Genomic DNA, 15,237 nt, shown 5'->3' with positions numbered 1-15,237 from the left:
TTATTCTTTGAAAATTCCATACACGTATACAATCAATGTATCTTGATCATAGCCACCCTCAATTCCCTCTGAGTTGCTCTGTCCCCAACACATCTCTTTCCCAAATTCAACTTTTTTTCCTTTGTTAAAATCACATACTGTGTTTAATTAGTGCCACCCAAATGTTCATGAGTGTGGGTTCATCTTCAAAGGCATGGGTAACATACCAGTATCCACCCAAAGAAAAATACCTTCTTCCCTTAGCAGCAGCTACCTAATAATAGCTTCTGAGCTAGAGGTGGGATTTATATGGCCCTCATCATCATTGTTTTGGTCCTATGAATCTTTGCTCAGGCAGGAGGTTGTGTTGTAGTGTATCCATTGGGGTTGAATACCCAATACCTAAGGCTCAGAGGACATCATGGAAGAGAGAAGAGCCAGAGAACCAGGAAGTCTGGTGCATGATGGTGTCTTCTATGCGAGGTCAGGAAAGGAGGCAGGCACTCACAAACTCCCAACCATATGGTTTTCTAAATAAGATCCACACCTTGACAACACTAGTTGACATGCCAACTAGTGGGGGATGGGGTAATCTCACAAGACCACACCCCTAGAAGAGTTACCGGCAGGTTGAGGGTGCCAAGAGGGAGAGAATCAATGTTCTCCAGGGACAATCCTAAGTGGACAGCCCTAACTCAATGGACTCAGCTCAGCAGGTTGTCTTTACATGTTCCATGTGTGTATTTGTGCATATGTGACAATAATTATAAAGACAGAGTCAAGAATATGAAAGGGAGAGGAGGGACAGAGAGGGGTTGGAGGATGAGGCAGAAATGATATAAATAAAGTGCTCACATATGAAATTCTCGAAAAAGTGTTTAAAAGAGTAAAAGAAGGACTTCTGGAAGTCTGTCGCTAAGTGAATAGACCCGGAAGGTTCTGTGACTCCAGATTTTACCCAAGGAGGTCATAGGTGTTAGACCTCCTTGAACTGGATTATAGGTGGTCATGGGCCACATGACATGGATGCCAGAACTGAATGTGGGTCCTTTGCGAGAGCAGTCTCTGCTCTAAACTGCTGAGCCATCTCTCTCTCCAGCCCAGTCTGTTTTTTTAAAAAAATTAATATAACTACTCAACATACAGTCTAGTGCTCATTCTAGTTACTGTTTTTATGGACCATTCACTGATGCCCATGCATTATGGGTTTTTGAGGACACTGCACATCTAAACCATGAGACACAACATGAGGCTGCAATTGCATTATGCCCTACTACTTAATTTCCTTCAACACTGAACGTTGCATATCCTTAGTACAAACAAGTTTTTCTGCTTTGTAGAAAGACTTTGATTCTCAGAATGAATTTCTTGTGTTTCTTTTTGTCCAATTCTGTCTTTCCATTGAAGTGTTGAAACTGTTCATGCTTAGCCAACTAGACTAAGACCTGTAAACTTGCTCACTATGTTTATTTAGTTCTGCAGTTAAGTTTGCCGCTTCAGTCTTTTGGTGGGAACAGTTTAAATCTGTATCATAACATTTGATCTTCAATATTGTCTTTTAAAACCACTTATTGTGTTTTTGCCAGCATGTAATCCTATCTATCACGTGCTTGTAAGGTCTACACAATCCAAGAGAGAATATGGTTTCCCCCAGAATTGGTGTTGCAGATGATTGTGATGTAGGTGCTAGGAACAGAACCCAGGGCCTCTGGAAAAGCAGAAAACGCTTTTAACTGCTGAGCCATCTCTCTTGTCTTTCAGTACTGACTTTAAAAAATCATTTCCTTGAGACATTACTGACATCTGTCACTGCTCGTTATGTATTGCATGTTGAGCCTAGAGGCAAGTCTATGCTCATGGACCACCAGTGTACTTCAAGCCACAGGCCCACTCAAGACCTACAAGGGCATCCCGATGCTCTCTTGATATGAAATCGTCAGTATTTGTACTAAGAATGTGTAAGGTTCAATGATGAAGGACATTAAGTATGATGTAATGCAATTGAAGTCTCATGTTGCGCCTTATAGTTTAGATGTGAAGTGTTCCCCAAACCAATAACATATGAGCATCAGTGAATGGTCCATCCATATTAGTGAAAACGGCAGACTTTTTTCTTTTCAGAGATGAGCCATGTTCCACTATATGTACATATTTCAATTTCTTTCTCTGTCAGTGGACATTAGGGTGTTTCTGTGTTTTATCACTTGTAAATAATGCTGCAGGGCCTAAGGGGTTAATAGACATTACTCCAAGATAGTGACCCATTTTTTTACACTCTTTTTTATTTTTCTATTACTTTTGGTAGCTGCTCTAGATTTTTTTTTTTTAAAAAATGCATTTTAATGAATCCATGTTTGCCCTCAAGTAGGGTTCAGTCATGAGACATGTAGTATGAGGACCTTGCCAAGGCAGGTTCCACTGTCCACACTGTCACTCTTTAGCCTTTTAATATAGTATAAGCAGAGCACCAAGGTTCAGTTACTCAGCCTTCATCCATCCCCTTTCCATCAACTCTTGACTCTCTGTAAACGAGTGCATCTCTGCCTAGTACTTTTCCTCCTGTCTGGATGACGCCCTTCTGTCTTACAGAGAAATACACTAATAGTTAACTTTCTTGGGATTTTGTACAAGAAAAATATACCTCATTTATTTTAAAAGGTTTATTTTCTAGGTATAAAATTGTGTTGCTGAAGAAAAACCTTTTTTAAAAATTTTTTTTGACAGGTCTCACTGTGTAGCCTTGGCTGACCTTAAACTCACAGAAATCTACATGCCTCTGATTTCTGAAAGCAAGGATTAAAGCCATGCTGATTGGTGCCCATTAGAAAGATTCTTAATAAGGTGTGGTGGTTGAATAAAATGGTCCCCATAGGCTCATAAATTTAAACGCGTAGTCATCGGGGAATAGCACTACTTGAAAGAGTTTGGGAGGTATGGCCTTGTGTAGCAGGATTTTCCCTGTCCAATTAATTTAATTATTTATACAACAAGAAGCCTGTGATTGGACAGGGAAAAGGGAGGTGGTGCAAAGAGTTACAGAGACAGAGGCAGGGGAGACAGGTAGGGAGAAGGCAGCAAGATGCAGGGCGATGTACAAGATGACTCAGATTCTTCGTGGTTTTAAATTGCCACAGGTAGATGTAATATCATGTGGGGATAAAATAACCCGGGTAACTTGTCTAATCTTGGTGGGCAGCTTGTATCATTATCAATTGGCTTTGAAATTATTGTATGGGCATCTTGTGAACTGAGAATTTATTGATATATAAATCTGACTGCCTAATTATAAGCTTCTAGAGTTTTGTTTCTACCGGGTTGCTGGGTGTTGTGGTGGCTAACCGCGGGGTGGGTGGTCGTTGCGTGGGGCTGGTGTGGCAGCAACCTGCCAAGGGAACTTAGTGAGTTGGGTATAGACATTTTGGGAGCTCCAGGTCAGAGAGAATGCCGAGTTGAAAACACCCGTTTGGAGCCATGTGGCCTGCTGGTGCCCGTTGTAGTTCAGGATATCGATAGTCTTTTTCTTAATATTTCCTGAAACAGCCTTGTTGGAGTAGATGTGGCATTGTTGGAGAAATTGCGTCACTGGGGGGTTGACTTTAGGGTTTCAGAAGCCCAGGACGGACCCAGTCTTTTCAACCTGCTGCTTATGAATCCAGATGCAGAATTCTCAACTACCTCTCCAGCAGCATGTCTGCCTGCATGCCACTATGTTTCCCATCATGCTGATAACGGACTAAACCTCTGAGACTGTCAGCAAGCCCCCAGTGAAATGTTTCTCTTTATAAGAGCTGCAGTTGTCGTAGTGTCTCTTCATAGGAATAGAACACTGACTAAGGCATAAGGTAACTCCATTTTCTTCTTGCTTGTCTGGCTTATTATGAATTGATCATTTTTGTTCATTTATTTATGTTTACTTCAGTTGTGTTCATTTTTAATAAAGTTTATTTTTAAGATGGCTTTAGGTTTGCATGTATCTTGCATTCCATACCTAGTTTTTCACTGTTACTCTATGAGCATGGTTCATTAAATATATTTATAAGCCCGTCTTGATAAATGATTATTAACTAAGGCTTTGTTCATATAGCCTTTATCTTGGCCCCATTTGTATTTAGGTACAATGGCTTCCTGTGACCCTCTTGGCTGTGACAGTGTTACAGAAATCCTTTATTTATGATGACTTAGATAGTACTCGGGACTTTTGGTCTAATAACATGTTTTTGAATTTGGACTTGTTTGATATTTTTCTTGTGGTTAGATCATGGTCATGAGTTTGGAGAAGAAAAGCCAGACAGGAAAGTCCCATTTTCATATCATCAAATTAGGAGATGTGTTATTAGCATCCGTTTTCATGCTCAGTGTTCACTGCGACTCCTGGCTGGGGACAGTTTGCTAGACTTTGCACTTTGAGGTTGTTTCTCTCTCATCTTCAGAAAAACACTAGTGTGCACTTCCCACGGAGGATGGGCAGTGAGGCTTCTCTCCTTGACCACACATATTGCGTGGGATGCCACAAGGGACTTCTTTTTTGCTTTCCAGTTATTGACTTATTCAGACATTAACTTATATTACTATGAAAATGTCTTTTAATGTTGATCATAATCATTTTAAATCTGTATGCTCAATATAGGTGCCAAACCTGTTTCTGCTGATGTACTCTTGACAGTGTGCTTTGTTGATATATTTTGTAGATGTATACTTTTACCTGTTGCTGGAAGCTGTTACTTATAGGACAGTAGATACACAGGAAGCTTTATCCTTAGAAGGGAGCACACTTCCTTCTCCCGGGGCTTTGGGCAGATTATCCACTCAGCATGGTCAGGAGCTGAGCTGCCAGTGGGGAGGATTTGTGCTACTGGCCCACAGTGGATTGCACACTTCAGATTCTCTGGTGAGACTTTGCATCGAGAGTGGGACGGGTTTGATAAGAGCCTCCCTTTATGGATGCCCTCTTCTTTAAGGCTTTCTTTGTCTCATGCCTCAGAGATAGATGTCACCAGGGGTCTTAGAACTGATGCTCTATGACTTGTCACATGATGTTTGTGGAATCAGGGGTTCATTTTTTGTTTTTCTCAGTAAGCCTGGTTTAGGTGGGTAGTAAGCCCCTGGAGACTTTTTCTCTATATATTTTAATTATCAGCTTTAACATGTTAGTGTATATTTTTAAAGTCATGGGGTGGGGAGATAGAGACATCTTAATGTATTTGAATCAAAACCACAGCTACTATTTGCAAAACCCAGTGCCAGCAGTTGGAGATGAAGATGTGAATATTGGTTGGTTTGTCCCACTCAGAGGCCTTGCACATGACAACCACAACCCAGTAACTATGATGCCCTACTGTGTGTGATGATGATGATAGTGAGGTGCTTTAAAAATCCAACGGAGGGTTTTGTGTTCAGTGAGGTTGTTCTGCTTCAGGAGAGCTTGCCTGTGTTCCTTCAGACAACAGACAAAAGCTGATGAGCAAGGGAAAGGTCTGGAAATCCAAGGTGGCCTTGCAGGAGTTAAATGAGGAAAGCTGAACTAGAGCCCTTTCTGGAATCCTTGTCTTTGTGCTATTTCAGGTGAGTCTGCAAAAACAAAACAAAACAAAACAAAAAGCAAAAACCAAAAAAAAAAAAAAAAAAAAAAAAAAAAAAAAAAAAAAAAAAAAAAAAAAAAACTTGCAAAACACAAACAAGACAAACAAACAAACCCACAAGGTTTTAATTCTTACAAACCCAAGATTTGAGATTTGGCCTTCTCACCTGTAAAACGGCTTCTTGGGAGTCTTTCCCTCTCTCCAAGGCTTCCATCTACAGTTTCTTACCTATAAAAATTTAAAGACATTTCTAATCACACTAGATTGCAATGAACATCACATGACACACCAGGCATCTGGAGCAGAGACATTAATGTTGTTCGAAGCTACTAAACTGAACTGTTTCTAGCTGGTTGGGCACCTCCAGATGACAGGATTTGTAGATCTGCAAAGGGATCTACTTGGTCTATTCTGGCTTTTCTCACACTGACTCTTTATTTGCTAACAGTGAGGCAGCTGCTTTCATGCAAGGCTCCCTAAAAACAGCCCTGGGGACTCAGCCCTGTGGTCAACTTTCCCAAGTGGCTAAATCTCAGTTTTCTTCAGCAAGCACATGGCCCCCAAAAGTTTGTGAGCCACAGCATCTTGGCCATATGGACCATCTGGTACATTCAACCACCAAAGTGGAATGTGATCTTGTGTTTTCTGGGCAGGATTAAGAGTGAGCTCTCAAAGGTTCAGATGGGCCCTGCAATCAAGGGCAATTGGACTATAATTGAGATGTCACTCAACAGCCATGCCAAGAGCAATGGAAACTGAGATGACCACCATGCCTTGTGGTGAGTGCCCACCTCTGGAGACCATAAGATGGTCAGGATCTGGGCAGAAGGCAGCACCGAGTAGCTTGGCCCTCCTTTCCCTCTAGCATTTAATTCTGTTTGCTTTAGGCGTGGAACTCTAGAGAAGTGGTTAGGACAAGTTTTGCCTTAGAAAACCTTGTCAGGCTCAAGATCCAGGCTCCATTGAAAGCAAGCCCTGGCTCAGATGACATTCCCATGTCCTGCTTCTCAGCTGCAACCCCTGGTGTGCATCTTTAATTTTTTTCAAAACCTTATTTTTAATTGATGGTTCTTAAATTCTTTAACCTCCTTTTTAGCCCACCCCCCACCTGAGGTAGTGGGAAAGAAAGGATATGGGGGAAATCTGTTTAGAAAGGGTTCCTTGGAGCAACTCTAGTCTGTGTTGTCTGAAAATCAGCTGTTCACAGGTTAGGACTGGTAGCTCAATCCGCTTTCAAACACTTCATGGATACACCAGCAGTCCAATTTAGCAGAGTTGGGATAGCAACAGCAGTGACACAACCTACTTATTCAGATAGCTCTATAAGCAAGCCTAGTTCAGCCTCTGTCACTGTCCATTGAGTCCTATTTATACCCTCAAACATCACATGTCCTCCATGTATCTTGCCTCACGTGTCTTGCCTCAGCACATGTGTCTGTCTCAGTTGACATCATGCTACCAGTTAGCCCGAGTCCGAGGAAATGGCAAGAAACTGCAGCACACCACCAGAAGTTTTTTGGTGTGTTTCTTTCTATGGAGTCCCAACAGATGCAGCTCAACCACACAGTGTAAGGCAGACTAATACACGGATGTCGTTAGCAAAGAATACTTCATTACGTGTCCTTTCAGGTGCTTGGTTTAGCTGAACATCCTTTCTCCTGTGTCTGCTTCAGGTAAACGTTCCTTCACGAGTCTGCCTTAGCCTTTAACTGTGTCCACTTCAGGAAAACAAAACCTGAAACCCCATCCAACCGACTTTCCAAAGAAGCCTTAAGTTTCCACTCCACTGGTTTGGCTTTTAAAGAGCATTGACTTGTATAGACTCTAGACCCAAACCCAATGTCAGAACAAACAGGGATGGCACAAACAAAAGGCAGGAAGCTGGCTGCTGCTATCAACAGCAATGCTGACCACCAGATGCTAGGAGCCAGCAGAGTTGGGATAGCAACAGCAGTGACACAACCTACTTATTCAGATAGCTCTATAAGCAAGCCTAGTTCAGCCTCTGTCACTGTCCATTGAGTCCTATTTATACCCTCAAACATCACATGTCCTCCATGTATCTTGCCTCACGTGTCTTGCCTCAGCACATGTGTCTGTCTCAGTTGACATCATGCTACCAGTTAGCCCGAGTCTCCACAACTCTGCTTGCTGCTGTCTGAGGTACTTTTCTTTATTTAAAGGACATAGATTGTACCCACCTGAACTGCAAGCCAGGCATTCTTGGTTGACTTGCTGCCTGTAGACTGTTGGGCCCACAATGGATAAGCAGAAACCAAGAAGTATTGACAACAGGGTGTGCAGAGGATTCAGGGGCCAGATCATGATGCCTAACATCGGTTACAGGAGCAACAAAAAACTAATGATGCTGCCTAGCGGCTTCTGGAAGTTTCTGGTCCACAATGTCAAAGAGCTGGAAGTGCTGCTGATGTGCAACAAATCTTACTGTGCTGAGACTGCTCACAGCGTGTCCTCCAAGAACCAGAAAGCCCTCATGGGAAGAGCAGTGCTGCTGGCCTTCAGAGTCACCAATCCTAATGTTAGGCTACACAGCAAGCAAATGACAAGACGGTTTGTGCGTATATTTTGGGTTTAAATAAAATCACAAAACTGCAAAAACAAAATGCAAGCAAACAAACAAACAAACAAAAAAAAACGAAACAAAACCTGAAGTATCCATTGATAGTGAGATTAGGAGCAAATGAGCTCTCAGATACATAGTTGATGGGTTACATACAGAACCTTTGACAGATCTTGTGAAAACACAGTCATACACTTTCCCTTAGTTAACTTAATCCCAAGAGTGCTTCACCACACCGGTAAATGGTTTCTGAGAGAGTTACTGTGTGTGTGTGTGTGTGTGTGTGTGTGTGTGTGTGTGTCACTCATATGTGGGAAGAGGTGCATTTTTATACGTGTACCTGTGTTTCTGTATGCACACGTGCCTCTGTGTATACGCAGGGAGGACATATACATATGTGCACACATGCGTGAGAGTTGGTTGATTGGCTACCTGTGTGTATAGACCAGAGGTCAGTGTTGGATGTCTCCCATAACCACTCTCCACCTTAGTTTTTGACATAACATCTCTTTTCTTTTTTTTTTTAATTTTTATTTTTCATTGACTCTTTGTGAGTTTCCCATCATGCACCCAAGTCCCATTTATCCCCCCATTCCCTCCTATTCACTCTCTGCCATTTCAACATCTCTCTCAAAATAAAATAAAAAACAGACAAACAAAGCAAAGCATAGACAACATCTTGCTCTGGAAGGTGTAGTGTGTCACAGTGTGACCCACAGTATCCCTCTGTCTACACATGGTCACTAGCAATTGTTCTGTGCAGTGAGTCATTGGTCTGGTTCAAGGTCTCTGGCTTCTGTCATACCATTAATATTGGATCCTCACCCTGTCTCCTCCCAATTATCCTGTTGTTGCCTTGTGTTTCGGAGATACTACAGTTTTGGATCACAAGACTGGTCTTTTATATGCTACAACAGTTCACAAGTGATGTAGACTTTGGCATGGGCCAACCCAAAGCCTTGGATCTGGGTCTGAGTGGTCGCTTAGCTGATCAGGGCTCGCCCCCATCTTCACTACCGGAGCCCTCGAACACTGCTTTAGCTATACCACCCAATTCTGCTGCTGATTCTTTGTAAGTTTCACAACATGCACCCCTGCAGGAGGCAGGGTCAGCTTTCCCACGCTTCTCTTGGGGCTGGATCATCCACACCCACACCTCCAGAGCCAGCTCCACTGTCCTGCCCAGTTGAGGTGTGGGGCCCATTCTCAGAAATGCTGCAGCCAGTGAAGGGCTGGGCCAGTTCTCCCATCTCAAACTGTTGGGGTTGGTGTATCTGTTTTCATCATCAGAGCCAGATCTACTGTGTTACCCCTGGGAGGTACAGGGTCTACTCTCCTGAGTTTTTGAGCCAGTGAGGGGCAGGACTTACTTTATTGCTCTGTGCCTTCTTCACCAGTGTCAGTTCTGGACACAGCATTTCTTGTTGAACCTACAACTCATTGATTTGTCAAGACTAGTTGATCACTAAGCTCCAGGGATACACTTGACTTTGCCTCCTGCTATTTCAATCTGGGGGTCAGAACTCAGGTCTTCTTGCTTGCTTGGAAAATGCTTTACAACCCCCATGACAGTGATTTCTTAATTGACTACATACTATTTTTTTTTCTGGTTATGATATGATTTACTAAAGCATTTAGGTCTAGACCTAAAATCAAATCTATCAGTGGGTGATATTTAGATCCAGACTGAAACACATGGTAAGAAACTCTGAGATAAACAGGACATTCTTCAAGGGAGGTGGCCATTTTATGGTGTATGGGGTGACACAGGCCAGGTGTGTGACTTGTGCTCTGGAGGGATCAGCCTCACAGCATCATCCAATATTCATGCTTCCAGTGTTAGAGAATATTTAATTAGTATATATAATTAAATTAAATCAATGTAGATAAGGCCTTGCATATTCAATACAGGGATTTACCCTGGTACAGTTGGAAAATAACTGAATCAAACATTTCTATATGATATGGCTGTTAGTTCCTGTACCATGACAACTCAACATGATAAAACAGGGTGGATTTTCCTAACAATGACAGCACAGCTTAAATTTAAAAACAATCAGGACACACACACACACACACACACACAATCCAATACTACAGCAGCCCATAACTTTTCCAGGCTCTGTGGTCATATGGAGGTAGTAAAAATCTGTCCAGCATGGAAGTAGCCAATAACTTTCTGATTGGATTTAAGGCCTTCTCCATGATATGGAACCCATACCTGACAGTGCTAAAATGGCCAAAACCCTGAGATTAGATAATCATGGTCCTAGAGGGAAACATACTACTACTATTATTCTTCTAAAGAAACAGCAATAAAACAACTGCTAGTGAATCCTGCTCCACCCATAGATCAGTGTCTCACTCAGCCCACATCAGAGAAACTTTTTCTTGTGGTAGGTGGGGACGAGCATGGAGACACACACCTGGATAATGCGTAGAGAGAGGCTTTAGAGCACACAGTCCTGAATGAGTTGTCTTCATCATATCTCTCCCTTTGAGACGCAGAGGAATATGTAGAAATAGAGGAATAAAGATAGTAAGAGCCAGAGGTGATGGATGGTAAGGAAGCATCTTACCAGACACAACAGGACTGACACACATGTAAACTCACAGAGATTGGAGCAGCAAGAACAGGGTCTGCACATGTTCAAGGCAATTGGGGTCACAGCACTGAGAGTGGGAAGTGGACACTTGTTTCACCCCTAACCAAGAAGCCATCTGCATTTGATACCTGCTTAGAAAGAGAAAATCAGCTGTCTCCAATAGAGTCTCACTGTACATCTTAGTCATACTTTAAGGCAGGCCCCATGCCCAAGTGTAGCTAGTCAACACAAAATAAACTCAATGGTACTTTTAGGGAGTTTTTTTTCTTCCATTTTCATCATTTTGGTAGTTTTCTCTTATTGGTCTTTTACTTTTGATTTTTTTTTTTTTGTGTGTGTGTGTGTTTGTATTCTTTGCTTGTTTGTTTCTTGTTTGTTTGAAAGACAGAAATAATAAAAAGTTGGGTAGAAGGTGAGGAGGATATAGGAGAAATTGGAGGAGGGAGAAAAGATGATCAAAACAGATTACATAATTTGTTTTTCAATTTAAAGGAGAGATCACAATGTTTTAAATCACAGTTAAGTCATGTCTTCTTTGTGGGAAAACTAGAGGAGATCATTTGGAGTAGAGTAAATGAAGAAGAGGAAGAAGTGGAAGAAAGGGAGGAGGAGGAAGAAGAGGAAGAGGAAGAAGACTAGTTTTCCAATATTTCTCATCACTTCACCAAGCAGTCACCCATGTATTTCTGCTGTTTCATAGGCACCAGACAAAACCTGCCAACCTGACACACATACATCTGTAAGTCCCATGCTTGGCAGAAATAGATTTTTGGGGACTTTCTAAAAGACCTGTCTCAAAGAGGAGGACACTATACCTTCCTCTGGCCTCTCTGTTTATGTATGAACATGTGCACCTACCTACCTGTACAATTCTCTCTCTCTCTCTCTCTCTCTCTCTCTCTCTCTCTCTCTCTCTCTCTCATTGTGAAGGTTGCTGATACAGAGACAATATTTCTTTTATATGATGGTATTTCATGTGAGAATGTTAAAATAGCCATGAGTCATGTGTAAAGCTCCTCATATATGACAAAGTATTACCTTTCTTTTTTACCTGTGAACTTTGAATTTTCTAGGAACATCACAAAAGCCAAAGTTGACACTAAAGCTAGCCCTTAATCTCCTTTTGTTTAGATCAAAGAATTGTAGAGAGCAAGGTACAGAGAGTGGCAAACAAAAGCAGAGAGTTTAAGAAAGGCCAAACTTCCAAACATAGATATTTTGGAGACAGTACACTTCTAAGGAGTGAGATAGCTCAAGGCAGAGAGAGTTTTACAACCTAACTGAGAGTCCAGGAGTTACACAGACTCCTGGATACACAGACAGATAGGGAGCGGGTCCAGGGCTAGGCATTAAAGGTGACAAATTTTCAAGGTGGTTAGCATCTTCCTCACCCTCCTGACTTGACACAGATGCCTGGCAGCTTAAAACAAAGACCTGTCAGTCCTTTATCTTTCACTAGCATGCTTCCTGATAATGGACAGGCTTAACTGGTTCAAGAGCAGATCAGGATATATTATCCATCAGTTGAGGGCCAGTCAACTATTCTATCTTTCTTCAAAGGGATCAAGGCTAGATTAGGGGAAGGAAACTCCTCAGAGACTTTAAAAACTCTGGGCCCCAAAGGAAACTGGATTTTTCAGCCTTTGCTTTGCAGAGTCTTTTCTCTGTGTCCGCTTCATGCCCATGCTTACTCACTCCCCAGTAAACACCAGTTTTCAACTGTCGATTCTGTCTGTGGTGTTTGAGGTTTCCCTGATGCTACCTGGGGTGCTTGAGATCTTTCCTGCCTTTTAGTTCTTTAATTGGCAGAAAAAAAAACCCAAAAAGCCATGAACCATATCAAGACCCCTCGACTAATACCACTGCCTCACTGAGCCAGGAATTGGGATTTTATGCTGGCATGGCATGGGGATTTCTGGCTCACTTGGGTGACCCAGGCTTTCCTGTGTATGCCCTGCCATATGAAATTCTACATGTGACTTATACATCATGTGTCACTTTCATCTGAGCCTCCACTTTCTACTGCAGCTGCTGTGTCAATGGGAGAGGTGAGACATTCAGTATTACAACAAGGCACACATTTGACACTGTAGGGTGCACATGCCAGAGTCACATGGATACACCTTATGTACCCCTGATACCGGTCTTTCCAATCTGTGCTTAAATCTATGTTCTCTTCCTATTGAGAACATGGCAGACAGTAAAATCTAAGAAGGCCTTGTACAAAGTCTTACAGAGGTAGTGTATAAAAACAAATTGGCAAAGGGGATGGCCAAGAACCTTCCAGCCAGGCCATCTGAGACAGGCTTGTGTCACTGATGCAGGCGCACTCCACAGTAGCCCCTCTCATATTAGGATATCAACATACACACCCTGGGGTGGAGATTTAAGATGCTATAATGAACATGTGCTGTGAGGAGTTATATTTGGAAGTAAGCAAAAGACAGTGCATGCCCAGACAAGCCTGAGCTGGGACACAGAGCCGCAAGCCTGTGCAGAGACAGCAAGGCCTCATGCTTCTGTGCAATGTTTCCTTGAGCCAGTCAGCTTCTTCTTTACTCTAGCCTGTGACCTTCTCATGGGAAGTTTATTGTCTCTTAATAGTTCAGCTCCAACTGTGTACCCCCTGCTCCTTATCTGGGGACACAAGAACTGGAAACTATTGGAAGGTGCCTTTCAACCACATTCTCACTTGGAAACTCTAATTTTACTTCATATTGGCTTACCCTTAAATTCTTCTCTGTGGTTAAGTGATTCCAGTGTCACCTGAGTAGAGGTCTCTAAGAAGAACCCTGGATGCTGTGGGTGGCAGCGTGGAGCTGTGTCTCTGGCTCCTGCCCCACTGTCCTACCAGGATGACTCTCACCCATCCCCTGACCCCAGCCCCATAGGCGTAACATGATCATAGCACCATCATCAGAACCTGGTATAATCTTAATGAGTAGTTAGGTTTTAATAAAACTAATGGAGATACTAAAATTCTCTAGTAGAAGTGGGGGAAGGTCACAGGCCCCTCACTCAGGATTCCACACCCCTCCCCCATTGCTCCCTTCTGCCTTGGATCTTCATCCCTTGCTGTAACTGATCTGGGGAGATGCTAGAGCATACAGACATTGGGAGGTTCACTGAAGGGAGACCTCATGATGAAGCTTCCGGAAGCTCATCATGCATAGGGGTTTGTGTTTGCACAGCTGTTTTGGCATCACCCAGACTCCTGTAACCCCTCACTGTGCTGTGTAAGTCAGCCCAATAAATGCGTTGGTTTACCAAGCTGGACACGGGAATCTACTTTGGTCTGGGATCAATGGTGTATTTAGAGTAAATATGAGGCAGGCTAGAAAGATAGAGTTAAATAAAAAATGGGAAAGAAAGAAGCAAAAGACTTTAGACTTGTGAAATGCTAAGGAAACAGTTATTTCCAGGTATCCTGGAAAGATAGGACCCTTCTTCTCCAGTGTGTGGTGTGCTTCTGAAACCACTCCCCCAAGTGGTGCTTGCAGTCTCTAAAGGTCAAAAAGAATATGGAAAGAAAACATTTACCCTGATCCTCTGCTCTGTGTGGGGACCCTGGGCTGTGCCAGCAGGAACATCTCCATTTGCTACTCCACATGATTGCGTTCTGGTAGAAAGGACAGTGACACAGAACTGAGAGAACCAGTCTAGATCACAGATTTAGGGTTGAGTGAAGCGTTTCCACATGGCCCATGTGCTGGATTCTTTGTTCTTTCTTGTTATTGTGGGGCAGTGAACACATCTAAAGAGTGATCATTTCCTGCGGGATAGTCACATTGTGAGCATCTGCACCTAGCTCATAATAAATGGTGGTGGATATGGCTCAGTAAATAAGAGGGCTTGCTGTGCTAGTGTGAGGACCATGTGTTGGTCTGTTGCTATGTATTGTATCTCAAGGTCTAGTTCCCTTAAGATGAGTGGATTTTCACGTATGCTACCTTTTCTTGTGCAAACCGTGCTCCTTAATGTAAAACTATTGGTTGAATAAAGATGCCTACAGCCTGTACTTGGGCAGAAGAGAGGTAGGCAGAGCTTCAGCTCCAGGGCTTGGCGTCTAAGGCATAGACCATGGGAAGGAGAGAGAGGAGGAGAAGGAAGAAGGCACCATGAGATAGGTGTATTGTGAACACATGGCTGTGGAGGCTGGTCTGTTGGAATAGGAGGGGCCTAGGCAGAACATAACAAGTTATATCTTGTGGTTATTGACAGGAAGGTAGACAACTAGCATAGAGGGTTGCTATCTACCCAGCTCTAGTGCTTTCAAGGCTCATTAGAAAAGATTTGTGTCTTTTACTTGGGAACTAAAGGTGGAATAGAAAACCCTAAATAATATGCATATAACATGCAACTGCCATGTAAGAGGCTGGCATGGCAGCAAGTCTGTAAACCCAGCTCTGAGGCAGCGATGCAGACACAGGCAGATCTGAGGCTCTCCAGCCAGCTAGTCTTGACCAATCGGTGAGAGGCCTTGTCTCAGAAA

The 15,237-nt window shown here is 42.8% G+C and overlaps 1 long non-coding RNA gene across 1 annotated transcript in view; it reads right to left on the bottom strand.

Moving 5' to 3' along the window:
- The window catches only part of LOC143441704 (uncharacterized), a 31,909-nt gene that overhangs the window by 13,266 nt on the left and 3,406 nt on the right, over positions 1-15,237 (bottom strand). The window contains exon 2 of the long non-coding RNA XR_013109328.1: positions 5,725-5,786. This is a non-coding gene — a long non-coding RNA (uncharacterized LOC143441704). The remainder of the gene's footprint in view (positions 1-5,724; positions 5,787-15,237) is intronic.

The sequence above is a fragment of the Arvicanthis niloticus genome, chromosome 3 (genome assembly GCF_011762505.2).
Source record: "Arvicanthis niloticus isolate mArvNil1 chromosome 3, mArvNil1.pat.X, whole genome shotgun sequence".
NCBI lineage: Eukaryota > Metazoa > Chordata > Mammalia > Rodentia > Muridae > Arvicanthis > Arvicanthis niloticus.
This window is presented reverse-complemented; position numbering and strand designations above follow the sequence as displayed.